The sequence below is a fragment of the Pan troglodytes genome, chromosome 1 (genome assembly GCF_028858775.2).
Source record: "Pan troglodytes isolate AG18354 chromosome 1, NHGRI_mPanTro3-v2.0_pri, whole genome shotgun sequence".
Classification (NCBI taxonomy): domain Eukaryota; kingdom Metazoa; phylum Chordata; class Mammalia; order Primates; family Hominidae; genus Pan; species Pan troglodytes.
In genome coordinates, this window is record NC_072398.2 from 101,181,933 (window position 1) to 101,197,251 (window position 15,319).

Genomic DNA, 15,319 nt, shown 5'->3' on the forward strand with positions numbered 1-15,319 from the left:
AAAAGAGTATACAAACAAATGGAAGAACATTCCATGCTCTTGGGTTGGAAGAATCAATATCGTGAAAATGGCCATACTGCCCAAGGTAATTTATAGATTCAATGCCATCCCCATCAAGCTACCAATGACTTTCTTCACAGAATTGGAAAAAACTACTTTAAAGTACATATGGAACCAAAAAAGAGCCCGCATCGCCAAGTCAATCCTAAGCCAAAAGAACAAAGCTGGAGGCATCACGCTACCTGACTTCAAACTATACTACAAGGCTAAAGTAACCAAAACAGCATGTTACTGGTACCAAAACACAGACATAGATCAATGGAACAGGACAGAGCCCTCAGAAATAATGCCGCATAGCTACAACTGTCTGATCTTTGACAAACCTGACAAAAACAAGCAATGGGGAAAGGATTCCCTGTTTAATAAATGATGTTGGGAAAACTGGCTAGCCATATGTAGAAAGCTGAAACTGGATCCCTTCCTTACACCTTATACAAAAATTAATTCAAGTTGGATCAAAGACTTACATGTTAGACCTAAAATCATAAAAAACCCTAGAAGAAAACTTAGGCAATACCATTCAAGACATAGGCCTGGGCAAGGACTTCATATCTAAAACACCAAAAGCAATGGGAACAAAAGCCAAAATTGACAAATGGGATCTAATTAAACTAAAGAGCTTCTGCACAGCAAAAGAAAATACTATCAGAGTGAACAGGCAACCTACAAAATGGGAGAAAATTTTTGCAACCTACTCATCTGACAAAGGGCTAATAACCAGAATCTACAATCAACTCAAACAAATTTACAAGTAAAACACAAACAACCCCATCAAAAAGTGGGTGAAGGACAGGAACAGACACTTCTCAAAAGAAGACATTTATGCAGCCAAAAAACACATGAAAAAATGCTCATCATCACTGGCCATCAGAGAAATGCAAATCAAAACCACAATGACATACCATCTCACACCAGTTAGAATGGCGATCATTAAAAAGTCAGGAAACGGCAGGTGCTGGAGAGGATGTGGAGAAATAGGAACACTTTTACACTGTTGGTGGAACGGTAAACTAGTTCAACCATTGTGGAAGTCAGTGTGGCGATTCCTCAAATATCTAGAACTAGAAATACCATGTGACCCAGCCATTCCATTACTGGGTATATACACAAAGGACTATAAATCATGCTGCAATAAAGACACATGCACACGTATGTTTATTGCGTCAGTATTCACAATAGCAAAGACTTGGAACCATGCCAAATGTCCAACAACAATAGACTGGATTAAGAAAATGTGACACATATACACCATGGAGTACTATGCAGCCACAAAAATGATGAGTTCGTGTCCTATGTAGGGACATGGATGAAACTGGAAATCATCATTCTCAGTAAACTCTGGCAAGGACAAAAAACGAAACACTAAATGTTATCATTCATAGGTGGGTATTGAACAATGAGAACACATGGACACAGGAAGGGAAACATCACACTTCGGGGACTGTTGTGGGGTAGGGTGAGTGGGGAGGGATAGCATTAGGAGATATACCTAATGCTAAATGACGAGTTAATGGGTGCAGCACACCAACATGGCACATGAACACTTATGTTACAAACCTGCACATGGTGCACATGTATCCTAAAACTTAAGGTATAATAATAAAATAAAATAGAATAAAATAACAAAATATACACTAATACAGATTAACCAACTAAAAAAATTGTAGAGAAAGGTCATTTAAAAAATATGAAGGATAGAGTAATAATCTAACACGTTGAAATCTAAGAAGGAGAAAACGGCTTGTCTGAACAGCATTTTAAGTGGCAATGTTAGAGGTTTTATCAAAATTGACCAATAATATTAAACGACAGGTTCAGGAGGCTTTTCAAAGCAAAGGAAAACACACACAGAGGACACATCTAGAAACATAATGGGATAATTTCTGAAAAGTAAAAGGAAAATGTAAAGAGCACTTGATAAAAAATTGGGCTAACTACAAAGAGAAAGAGTTGACTGATAACAACTTTCTCAAATGAAACAACGAAAGCCAACAAGTGAGGTATTGATATCTTTCAAGTCCTGAAATAAAATAAGTGCTGACCTAGAACTGTCTACTTGGTGGACATATCCATCAAAAGCAAAGATACAATAAAGAATTTATCCCAAACAGACCCACAGGAAAAGAAATACTAAAGATTATTCTTCAGGTAGAAGAGCCATGATCCCTGATGAAAGTTTGCAGTTAGAAGAACATTTTTTTAATGAAAGAAATAAACATAGAGAGAAATTTAATTGGATATTGACTGTATAACAGAATGCTATCTCATAAAGTTTAAAATGTATCTTCCATACAACGGCAGAAGCATATAAGTTGTGAGTTGGATAAATTAATTTTAAAATATTGTCAAGTTTTTTTTTTTGCAAATAGACAGATGTACCAATTATATTAGACCCTGAATTCAAGAATGCACGTTGTATTAAACCAGATAAAACATAACCAGACCTGATTTTTTAAATGGACTCTCTTAAAGTTTTTATAATTTATATTCATAGTTCACATATGTTGAAAGTAAATAATGGAAAAGCATGCAATGCAAATATTAGCCAAAATATAGCTTTAGTTGTACTTACACTCACATTTTAAAAGTTGGACACAGTTAAGTCTCAGTGATTTTTTTACACAACGGAGGCAACCTGTGCAGTTATAACTAGTATTATATTATGCTCTTGGCCTGATTACAGAAGGGAAAGGGGAGATCATACCAGACAATGGCAGAATGAAGCAACAAGGAGTAGAGTTACAGAACATGATGCTGTAACTGGGACTGGAGTTACACTTTTAGAGTTAAAGAATAGTAAACTGGACAAAATATATGAAACATCTTTTTGAAGTACTGAACATCAGGCAGCACAGGACTGTGCTCTGCAAGAGAAGAGAAGGAGCCAGAATGAGTCCTGCTTTATTCCCAGACTCTCCGTGACAGCAGTAGAGAGGAATCCCAGAGAGAGCAGACATTGTCATTTCACTGAGGAACCAGATAAAAATCAAAAAAGGTTAAGAAGCTGGAATGTGTAGTAGAAGAGAACGTTTACAGAAAAAGGAACCAAGAATCAGCCTAAGGGTTCTCCCAAGTCCCTAAGCCAAATGTACATAGGATGAAATTCTAAGGAGCTCAGCAAAGGACTCTACCAGGGAGTTGGAAGAAGAACATTTCCCTGGCATCACATGACAGGAAGACACGTTAGCTCTGACCAGCCAGAGAAGGGAATCCCCTCTGTACCTCCAGGATATTCAGTAAAGACCACTGGAGGTTCATGCCCTAGTGACAGTGCTCATTTAGCTCAAAATTACTGATGGCTCTAGACTTACTCAACAAAGTTTAAAGAGAAGATTTAAAACAACAACAGAAAAATACTCATCCTGAAGGTACTGAACTGCCTTCCACAACATTGTTCAAAGGTTGCCAATCAAATCTAGATATTCAATAGCATAACACCAAAATACCCCCAAAAGAAACTCTGACATGCAAAGAAGCCGTAAGATATAATTAAGACATATATTAACAGGATAAAAATAAGTCATTTATAAATGACAGAGAAGAAAGAAATTTCAAGGTCCTAAAAGTAAATATATTTTATAAATACATATAGATAAATACATATATATGTCAGGGTACTTAAATGAAAATTGAACATAGGAGAAAAATAGAAGTTATAAAATGAAAATGTGACATGTATAGATGAAAAATAAATATTTGAAATAAAAATTCCATGAGATAGAATAAGTAATGGATTTTACCCTAACAACAGAAAATTTATAGAACAAAATAGAAGCTTTACAAACTAAAGGACAAAGGGTAAACTAAAATAAGAAAGCCAGAAACTCACTGATATGTCAGACAATATGCAGCAGTGTAACATACATGTAATCAATATCTCAAAAAGGATGGGTGGGGAAATTATAGGTGAATAAAGAATGGTACACTCATTCCTGAGGGCAGCGAGGAGGGAGGATAGCTTTAGATTCCTAAGGGCGGGTATTATCCATTCATGAAGGTCCAACCCCATGACCAAACACCTCCCAGTGAGCCCCACCTGCAACATTGGGGATCAAATTTTAACATGAGATTGGAAGGGTCAAGCATTCAAACCATAGCAAGAGTTAAATTTCCTTTTTTAAAAAAATCACTGATATGATTCCATTTCGCCATAGATAAAAGCTAGTATTTCAGCCTACCATTGAGTGTACTTATAGCTCACCAAAAGGGCACTCTGTCTCAGGAATACAGATTTGCCTAGAGGTATCCTATTGCAGTCAAAGAAAGCAATGAGGGATAGAAAAGGTTAGTGATGGAGACACCAGCGCTGCATTTTGCAACAAACAATGTAAAAACTTTACGGATTGGTTCTGCTAACTTACTACAGTTTACATTCCTCTCAGGTGGGAGAATTGTTGCGTTTTTCCTTAAGATAGAAAAGCAATTCAGATAATCTGAAATCTCCACAAGAAGGATAAGAAGCACAGCAGAAACTATTCTAGGCAGGAAGTCAATCCTTTCAACTGTCTGTGCTCCATAGAAACAATTGTCTGCACTGGGAGTCATATGAGGTACAGACCACAGCCAGACCTCTGATCCTCTCATTAGTGGTTTCAGAAGAAATTACCAGTCAACTGAGTAATTCACTGAGTAAAGTAAACATTTGGCACTGAAAGAGGTTAGACGGATAACTATTTGTATCACCATATTCATGAAGCTGGAATATGTTCCATTACTCGTATGACATCCGAATGGAAGATGTTGAAAGGTCTCTCATCTTGTAAGATGGATATGAAAGAACATTTTCTGAGAAATGAAATTATTAACACACCTGCGAGGTGGATGGAAGAGAAAAAAAAGAATAATCAGCTTGAGTTCTTCTCCTTGATAAGACAACTCACTAAAAACATAAAGAGAAAAATACAAGTTTAAAATAATTAACCAGAAGAAGGCGACTGTAGAGTTTTAAAATTGCTGATAAGATTTTAATTTGCTCCAAGTTGAAAATAATTATATTGCTTGTGTTTTAAGGCACATAATGAGCAATTATATCACACATGATAGTTTCAGCAGTAAAATATCCATTAACAGCTGGAACTCATAAAAGCATAGCACAATGTGAAGACGGAATTTGCTAAAATAAACCATCTGCTGAAAACTACTATTCTGCAAATTTAAAAATAAAGTTTAAATGTTATTTGTCTTATTTAATAGGTCTGTGAAAAAATGCGATATTTGAAAAGTAGGTGCTACCTTAATTAGTTCTTTATGTTAGAAGGCTGCTTACAGTAATGCACAGTAAGGTGCTACATAGATATATTGCTAATTTTCTGCACATACTATGTATTTGGCTTAAATTATTTGAAATTTTATAGTTAAGGTAACAAATGTATACTTAAATGTTTTGACACAAACTGCAAATATACCTTTAAAAAGCGTCTTACACTCTAAATATTATTTGTCACCTATATATTTGTCTTTTCTCTATAGGAAAGTTTCCATTTTTCCCTTGAAGCTTTAATTATTTGAGTCTATAAAATAATCTGATAATGTACAAATTAACAGGAAATAAAGGTTTACAGATATGTGCACAAGTATGCACTTGGAGTTTACATAATATATATAATATATCTATACAAATATTTGTATATTATAAACAGATATAAAAATATATACTATATATATAAAAATTCCGGGAAAGGCAAGGTAGTCAACACGCCTATGCTGTCTTGAGGTTACAGAAAACACAGAGCTGTAGGTTGGTAAATCAGGCTTTGCGGAAGACAGGTGACGACAAGGAAGAAAGAGGAGCCTGGCAGCAGAGGTGGTCTTGTTACATAGATGAAACCTCACAGGGAGCAGCCCTCCTCTTGGGAAGTATAAATACGAAATGGTTTTTAGAAATGTAAACGTGCCAGACTCAGTTAATCTTTCCTAAACCCAGACAAGGGAGTATCTCAAGGAAAGCCTGTCTATATCAATGCATATTTTCTCTACAAATACAAATCTCCCCAACAAACACAGCTTTTCAGCTATTTTTGTAGAAGAAGCTATCTCCAGTCTTCCGAGTAGCCATCTTGAAATATGTCAAAAAGCTGGCCAGGTGCACGCCTGTAATCCCAACACTTTGGGAGGCTGAAGTGGGTAGATCACTTGAAGTCAGGAGTTGGAGACCAGCCTGACCTACATGGTGAAACCCCGTCTCTACTAAATACAAAAAATTAGCCGAGTGTGGTGGTGCATGACTGTAATCTCAGCTACTTGGGAGGCTGAGCTAGGAGAATCACTAGACCCTGGTAGGCTGAGGTTGCAGTGAGCCAGGATTGTGCCATTGCACTCTAGCCTGGGCAATAAAAGCAAAACTCCATCTCAAAAAAAAAATGCATTTTTGGGTAATATTTTGAGTATCTTTACCTCCATATGTACAATAAATAATATTGTGATTTTTAATCTTTACTCTTCTGTGGAGAAAACACAGGTGTGATTTCTAGTGTAGCTGAACATCGTTTATTTGACAATATTGCAGTTGTGTGTGGGTGTGTGCCTGTGTAGCTACTCTTTAATTTTGTTCTCACATAATGATTAGATATTAACAATTAATTCAGTAAAAGGTATGTTTTGCAATATTTCTCCATGTTATTATGCTTTAAATTAGTTTAATCTTGCCCCTATGATGTGTACATTTTAACCTTTGACTATAGGTCTCAATCTTACTTTGGATCCTGTATTTCAATTTATGCTAATAAAGTCCTACAGCTAAAAAAGATTATATAAACTTATCTACATTTTTACTAGTATTCTGGCGTCATTTTAAATTATGTAATCAAATCAAATTTTAATTTGGATTATTGTTATCTGAGTTAAGGATCTAAATTTTTAATTTTCTTATAAATATTACATAATTATTTCTGAACCATATATTGACTAATCTGCCCTTTATATGATGTGCATTATAAGAGCTTGGGATTGTTTCATTTGCAAAGATGAATGCTTGAGAAGTAGATATTTAATCATAACATTTCAGAATCTACTGGATAACCTAGAATTGGAAAATAGCCTATAGGTTGAAAAACTCCTGTAGTGAAGAAAGAAAATAACGAATATACAGTGACAATATAACTATTATAAGTATTTATTTTATTATCGCCCTGAAATTTGATAATACAAACATGTAATATCTACGTATCATCCATATATCAGGTCATAAAAAATCAATACATTCTTCAAAAATTTAGCATAACAAAAGATGCACTCTCTCTCCTTGATAGAATTAAGTTACAAATAAAAGTAAAACTAAGTAGATAAGTAGATGGAAGCAGATGTTTAAAAACAAAGAAAAATATTTGTTTTAGATAACATAAAATCTCAATTGACAATTCCAATATTTCCAGAACTTTGCCTGTCAACTGGTGGAGTTTTCCCCAGGAGACATTTGTCAATGTCTAGGGTTATTGTGGGGATGTCAAGACTGGTGGAGTTGTGAAATTTAGAGGTCAAACGAAACACCTAGCATTGCTAGGGCAGCCTCCCACAACAAAGAATCCTCTGGTCCTAAAGGTAAGTAGCACCAAGGATCAGAAACCATAATCTAGACAGGAAACACTACGTAGCTATTCCAAGTGCTCAGGAAAACACATCATTGCCCTCGAGGGGAAAAGTGTAAACACTTTAATTGCTGTACATGGTGACACAAATCCATGTTGTTAATCTAAGTGGAAGGGGCTGAAGCACAAAACGTAATTCAAAGAGTTTACTTGAGCCACAATGAGGACAGCTGCCTGGAAGAAACAGACCCAAGTATCCTTGGATATGAACACCCTTTGGAGCTTTGTAACAAGCAGTTTGTTAAAGGCAAAAAAGGGTCCAGAAGAGGGATGATGCAAAGAGGTTTGTCACAAATTCTCATTGGCTTATGGAATTAACATTTATTATTGGGTGTGGATTATAGTGTCTGGTGTGGGGTTATTGGTTAATTTATAGCTACTGTGGCAACAGCAAGCAGCCTAGATGAACACACAGCTCAAAGAGGAGCAGGACAGAATTGCTGTCTCATTTGAATATCTCTCTGGACCTGATTATTTAAAAGGACTTGCATTTCTCACATGAAAGTTATTTTCTTTTCTCAATGTCCATAAATGAGAATAAATAGACGTAAAATAGATCTTTTCGAGGATGAAGTAAATGGAATGAAAAACAAAACCCAAGCTGACCAGAAATCATAAAGGGAAGAAAAGGTTATAAATAAATGGATTTTTCAATGTGATTTTAAGCTATTAGGAATCAGTTAAATGTTGGGGGATTTTGTCTGAGAATGGGCTAACGGAGAATGTCCCTTTTGCCTTCTGAAGTTTCCCTGAAAATCACTAATAGGAGGCAGATAAATAGTAGAAAAGGCATACAGGTTTCTGCAATATGTGTACACTGGAGCCCTTAGAACGAAGACCCAGACACACGATGCGTGCAGAAGCTTTTCTACCACATGAAGTTTACAAAAAGAATGGGGTCTTGGATCACAGGGGAAAAAAAAGAAAGGTTATGTGAGAAAACGACCCTGGTTAGCAACAGTGGACTTATTACCTAGGTGGAACCTCACTAGGAGCAGTCCTCAGAGAGAATAGACAGAAAATGTTTCTTTCAGACCTTTGGAGACCTCAGACTCTCAGTTAAACTTTCCTAGATCCAAACAAGGGGGCAGACCTCAGAGAAAGCCTGGCTGCATCAAGGCAGATTCTCTACTGATGCAAATCTCCCCAAGACAGCTTTGCAGCTAACTTTGCATTTCCAGCCCTTCTCAATAGCCATTTTGATATATATCAAGGAAATATATTTAGGGGTAAAATATATTAGTTTCCCTCATACAGCTATAAAACCTACAGGAATAATTTTTGTCAATGTCTACTACAAATCCAATATAGCAGTAATTATAAAACCCACCAGATATTGAAGAAAAAATATGTAGAGTACCTCAATTACAAATGTTGATACTAAAAGGCCAAATAAAATAAAAATAATATACAACAATATTTGAAACAGTAAGACAAGAAATTGGCAAAAATAATAAAACAAATATCCACCTTGGGGATGAAAGTGTGTTTCCAAATTTGGTAATCCAATACTATTAATAATCATATTGATTAGCCCAAATTAAAAATAAATAGGGGATTCTCAGTACATGCTAAAATATATTTGTTAAAAGGCAATATTCATGTCTTTAAAGATTTTAAATGCTATAACGGGTCTGATATTCTATATGCAAACATGTGTATGTCCATTAGAAGAAGAGAGGCCTGATTTTCATATGTTACTACATAGAGATAGAGAAGTGGATAGATTAATTTGCATATGCATAGAGAAAGCATAAAATAGAAATTTACTATCATATTAAAGGAATTTTAATTCAACAATAAAATAATTCAAGGGTAAAATTTTAAATATTTTTAACAGGTGCATTATTAATATTAGATAACATTTATAATAATTGTGAAAATATTCAATGCTAAAATAAGATACAATGTCTAAACATCAGTATTAAAACTAGTATAAATATTTGCTTGTTTATACAAGGAAAATTCAAGCTCGACCTAAAATTATATGGGAAATAAAAGAAAAATTTTAAGGGAGCTCTTTAATAACATAAACATATATATATACACACACACATATAACATGTATATATGTTATATGGGATAGATATAGATATATCATGTTATATCTATATTTGTATCTATAACTACAGCTGTATGTATCTATATTTCTATATATTTACTCAGTGATATAAATATAGACGGGAATAAATATAAGGACACATATGATTCTTGGATGAAAAGGATTTAGTATCATAAAGACAAATTCTTTCCAAATTCACTTATGAATTCACAACAATATACAATTTCATAAGTATAATTTAAAATTTTTAAATAAATTCCAAGATTCATTTAAAGGAATATACATGTATACAAGCAGTCAAGAAAGAAGCAAGAGTGCACTAAACTAACTGGCTATTAAAATACATTTTTAAACTTAGTCACTAAAACTGAGCAGTACTGATTTGGACTACTGGAATTTAGGTATATGGGATCTCAAAAGCACAGAGCTCAAAGGAGACCCCTGTATGCACGAGAGCTTAGGATGTGCTTTGGAAGGGCATTACCAAACCACGAGCAAAGTTACTTTAGTGTCTTAGTCTTACTAGGTTTGAAAAGCCAGAGAAAAGACTCAAGACCACCATATAAGAGCAAAACAAAAGGACAGGGAGAGAATGTGAAGATACTGAAACATTTTACATAAAGTTGTATAAAACATCCTTTAAAGAAAATGTAAAGTTTAGGATATACATCAAAATCAGCAGAGCCACTAAATAAATAAATAGGCATTGTAAAATAGCAAGAGAAAATTTAAATGAATTTCTAAAAAATATTGACACCTATGATTTTTAAAATATGTTTCAGAAATCCCGTATTTCACAGGGCAGCCTTTCACAACACAGATATGTTAGGACATAAAGGTCCTTTTGTTTTTAATTTACCAGTGTTTATAGGGTTACAAATGTCTTCTACCCTTGTCTTTTGTCTGATGGTGCAAAAAATTTTCATAAGCATGTATTTCTGAATGCCTGATGGATTGACATATATAATATGCTGCTAGTATTAAAATATGAGATGGAAATCGCATCCAATCTTCTCACTGTTTACATAAATTCTAGGTTTCTCCCATTTACCTCAAGCACGTATGGAGCGAATTCTTACCTTTTAATATTGCCATGGCATTCACATTGAACATAAGTTGAACTCTCTCATATGGTAGCTGGGTTCAGATTCCCTTGACAATTTCCAGTTCTAACCCTCACAGTTCCTCAGTGTGGCTGGCCCAGATATTGACCCTACACAGTTGCCTCCTCCTGGTGACTACCAGCTATGGAACCATTGGATACAAACTACCTGACTCACCCCACAGACCTCACAGCGCACATGGACGGCCCCCACACGCCAAAGTGACCTGCTCAGTTGCAGCAGGAGTCAAGAAATGTGCCTTGCTGGCACTCATCCCACTGACTAGTGCCCCATCAAAAACTTATTTGGGTAATGTTCTGGGCCCAATAAAGGCTGGAGTCCCACAGACCCCTTTTCTCTCTCCTGTTCCCCACTCATCTTCCCCATTTTGTTCAGCCCTATGAGGTGTGCTACTGTATTAGTCCATTTTCACACCACCGGTAAAGACATGCCCAAGACTGGGTAATTTCCAGAAGAAAGAGGTTTAATAGACGCACAGTTCCACATGGCTGGGTAGGCCTCACAATCATGGCGCAAGCTAAAAGGCACGTCTCACATGGCAGCAGACAAGACAAGAGAGCTTGTGCAGGGAAACCCCCCTTTATAAAACCATCAGTTCTTGTGAGACTTATTCACTATCAGAAGAACAGCATGGGAAAGACCTGCCCCCATGATTCACTTACCTCCCACCTGTTCCCTCCCACAACATGTGGGAATTCAAGATGAGATTTGGCTGGGGACACAGCTAAACCCTCTTCTCAGCTACCCTCTTCTCTCTGGATCTGTGAGTAATAAACCTACTTCTGTGATTTCCCATGTTTGGTTCTGTGGCCTCCATGTGTCTGAGCTGACCTACACTGGAACCTAACTCTCCTCCTGGCCAGGGTCTCTGAGAGTGGCTCTTGTCAGAAATACACAGGACACAGGTCAGGCAACAGTCACCAGGCATCTCCTAGTCTCAACAGATGTTCTGTGAGAGGGAGGCCTGGTTGTGGGATGCACACCTGGCCACTGCTGGGGTAAGGAAGTGTCCTGTGAAAGGCATATGTTAAGCGTCCACAACCCCCTGACCAGAACCCCAGAAAGGCAGGGCTCCAATTGACAGTCACTCTACAGAGACAAACCTCAAGCCCTAACTGGAGGAAAAGAAAACAATGTAAAAAGTTGAATTTATCTTACTATTTCAATGATGCAGTAAAGACATTCTATGCCTGTACACCACATATTTTCTTTGATTGTGGATTTATTTTAGATAGAATTTTAGGTCTGGCTTTCACTTTAGCCTGGTCCCTACCTCAAGCATAAGGTAAAGATTTTCCATGCATTCTTTTTTGGTACTACTACCTGCCAGTGTGGGGTCATGTCCTAGTCTATCTTGAGGGAATCCCCCTGTTCATTATTGTCAGAGTGAGACTGTTAAGTCTTGATTTCCCTGGACAACTTCACTGTATGACTTTTAATATGATTTTTTAATATACCCTTTACTGGACAATAAATTCTATAGTTATCTGAGTAAGAGATATGGTCAGGAAGAGGCATTGCCTCATTCAGCTTTTCTCTTTGGTGAACTGGCATATGTTCTCCTCACCCGCCAGTCACCTCTAAACCGTATTGTTCCAAGACAACAAACAGAACTCGAGTGTGTATCTTTCACCACTGGATTTGTGTTTGCTCCATAAAGCTTCATGCTTAATAGGGTTTCTGTTAGCATTTTCTCTATTTATTTTCCCATAAAATGTCACAGGCCTTCTTCATATGGAATTATGGGTGATTTCCTTCAATCTGCATCATATCAAGTTGAGGTTCATGTTGATGAAAAGTAAAACATACGTTGAAAATATCAGTAATGATGTTTTCCCCTCCTTTTTAGCACCTGTGCTTGTGATACAAGCACATTTTAATACAATTGTAGTCTCATGCTTTGATCATTTCTATGATGAAAACAACATTTTTAGATAAAATATCTGAGTTTTATGAGGCCTTTAGTATGTGATGTGATAGAATATCAGAAGACCATACTTTTTTCTAGTCGTCCGTGCAATTCTATCATTGTTTCAACTTTACTCCTACCAGAGTAATTTTGCAAAATAGATATCTTGTCATTCTTCCTGTTGTTATCAGTAAATAAGTGAAATGAAAAGCTAGATTATATAATTTATCTAGAACAAGAAAGTAGAATTGAATCTATATTCATTAATGAGACTAACCAGTCAATTACACAGATAGGCATTTTACATTTTGAAGATCATATGGATCCATTGTCAGAAATATTATTATTTATGTCTATATGGACATCTCCTGTGCATATTTACATAGAAATCAATGAGAGCTGATTTTTATTTTTATTATATATATTTTTTGAGATAGGGTCTTGCTTTGTTGTCCAGGCTGGAGTGCAGTGGTGTAATCACGGCTCACTGCAGCCTCAGCCTCCCAAGCTCAAGCAATCCTTCCACCTTGGCCTCCCAAATAGCTAGGACAACAGGTGCATATCACCATGCCCACTTATTGTTTTTTAACTTTTGATAGAGACTGGGTCTTGCTATGTTGCCCAGGTTGCTTTTAAACTCCTGGGCTCAAGGAATCCTCTCATTTCAGCCTCTTCAACTGCTGGTATTACAAGCATGAACCACCATATGGGCTGGAAGCTGATTTTTAAAATACTGAGATCATATAGATGACAGCACCTGAAAAATAGACAACACCAAGCTTTATGTTAAAAGGTGTGAGGGTATCAATATTGTTGTGGCTATTGGGGAGGAAAACATTAGTAAAACCAGTAAGTTAAAGCTCGTGCTTTAAACTTTGGCTTTAATTTAACAAATGTTCTATGGAGTGACAGTATGCTATGCCCATTCACAGATGCAGTAGAGGGAAGAATTTCTCAAAGACAACTGTTCTAAGACTCAAATTAAACCGTACTGGGTTTGAAAAGAGAGTCCAGGAATTACCAAATATTTTAGATATCAGATACAAGAGAATGCCAGGTATGCAATGATAATCCGCAATGGTTGTTCACACAATACATCAAATCAGTATTTGAATTAGCTTTTGAATTACAAGGACAAATGGATCAAGTCTAGACTCTTTAGTAGATAAATCTTATTAGGCTGAGATGTGTTTTCCGGTTTTTCCACAAGGAGATTACAAATTTGCAAACCTCAGCTGCTCTCATTTTATGCTCTCACCAAGCCAAAGGCTGAAGTTCATCAATCAGTGTGTCTAAGTGTTCACTGGTTATATACCATTTTGTAGTTTCAGCTATCTTTCCAACTTCCTACATCATCACCTTCATTTGATCTTGTTTTTTTCCACTATCACTTCTTTATTGACCATATAAAGAATATAAGTAAGTTCTTATTTTGTTATTGTTCATTTTAGGCTAATTTCATCAAAAGACCACAATCTTTTAATTTCATTTTAATTTCAAAGATTAAATGAAACCTACATAGAAGTGAGTGTAAGATTTGCATTTGCATTATTTTGGCATCAATTTGCTATCCTCCCTCATGCACATAGAGATCATTTCCATGTACGTGATTTCAAACATCCAAGTGCAGTATTAAAAGCAGTTGTAAATTATGGTTCTCATTTTCATGATACAATTACAATATAAACTTCTTCTTGCTGCTGTAATCAATTACCAAAAACTTCATATCTTACAATAAAGTGACCGTTAATCCTACAGTTCTGTAGTTCAGAAGCCTTAAATGAAACTCACAGGGCTAACATCAAGTTTTGGGCAGGGCTGCAGTCTTTCTGAGGGCTATGTGGCAGAATCTATTACTTGATTTTTTTCAGCATCCAGAGGCCACCTTTATTCCTTGGAACATGACCTCATTCTTAGATCCTATTTTTCTTTCTTTCTTTTTTTTTTTTTTTTTGAGATGGAGTCTCCTTCTGTCACCCAGGCTGTAGTGCAGTGGCACGATCTCAGCTCACTGCAACCTCGGCCTCCCGGGTACAAGTGATTCTTCTGCTTCAGCTTCCTGAGTAGCTTGGACTACAGGCACTTGCCACCACGCCCAGTTAATTTTTTGTATTTTTAGTAGGGATGGGGTTTCACCATGTTAGCCAGGATGGTCTCGATCTCCTGACCTCATGATAAACCCACCCCAGCCTTCCAAAGTGCTGGGATTAGGCGTGAGCCACCGCGCTGGGTCCTCATTCTTGTATCTTAAAAGTCAGTGATGTTGAGTAATTTCTCATGTCACCACCTCCAAGGTTGCCTTTCTTCTGCCTTCTTCTTTCACTTATAATTAAGTTTGTGATTTCATTGATCCCACCCATTTAAGACAATCTTTCTATCATTTTTCCGCAACCTTAATTTCACTTGAAATCTAATTTCACACTGCCGTGCAACCTAACATATTTGTATATTAGACTCTGGGAATTAGGACATGAAAATTTTGGGGAGGCCATTCTTTGACCTACAGCAGACATACTCTGTTTACCTGCAGATTAAAGCATTCTTTATTTTTCTCTCTCCCTCTCTTAATTTTTTTAAAATA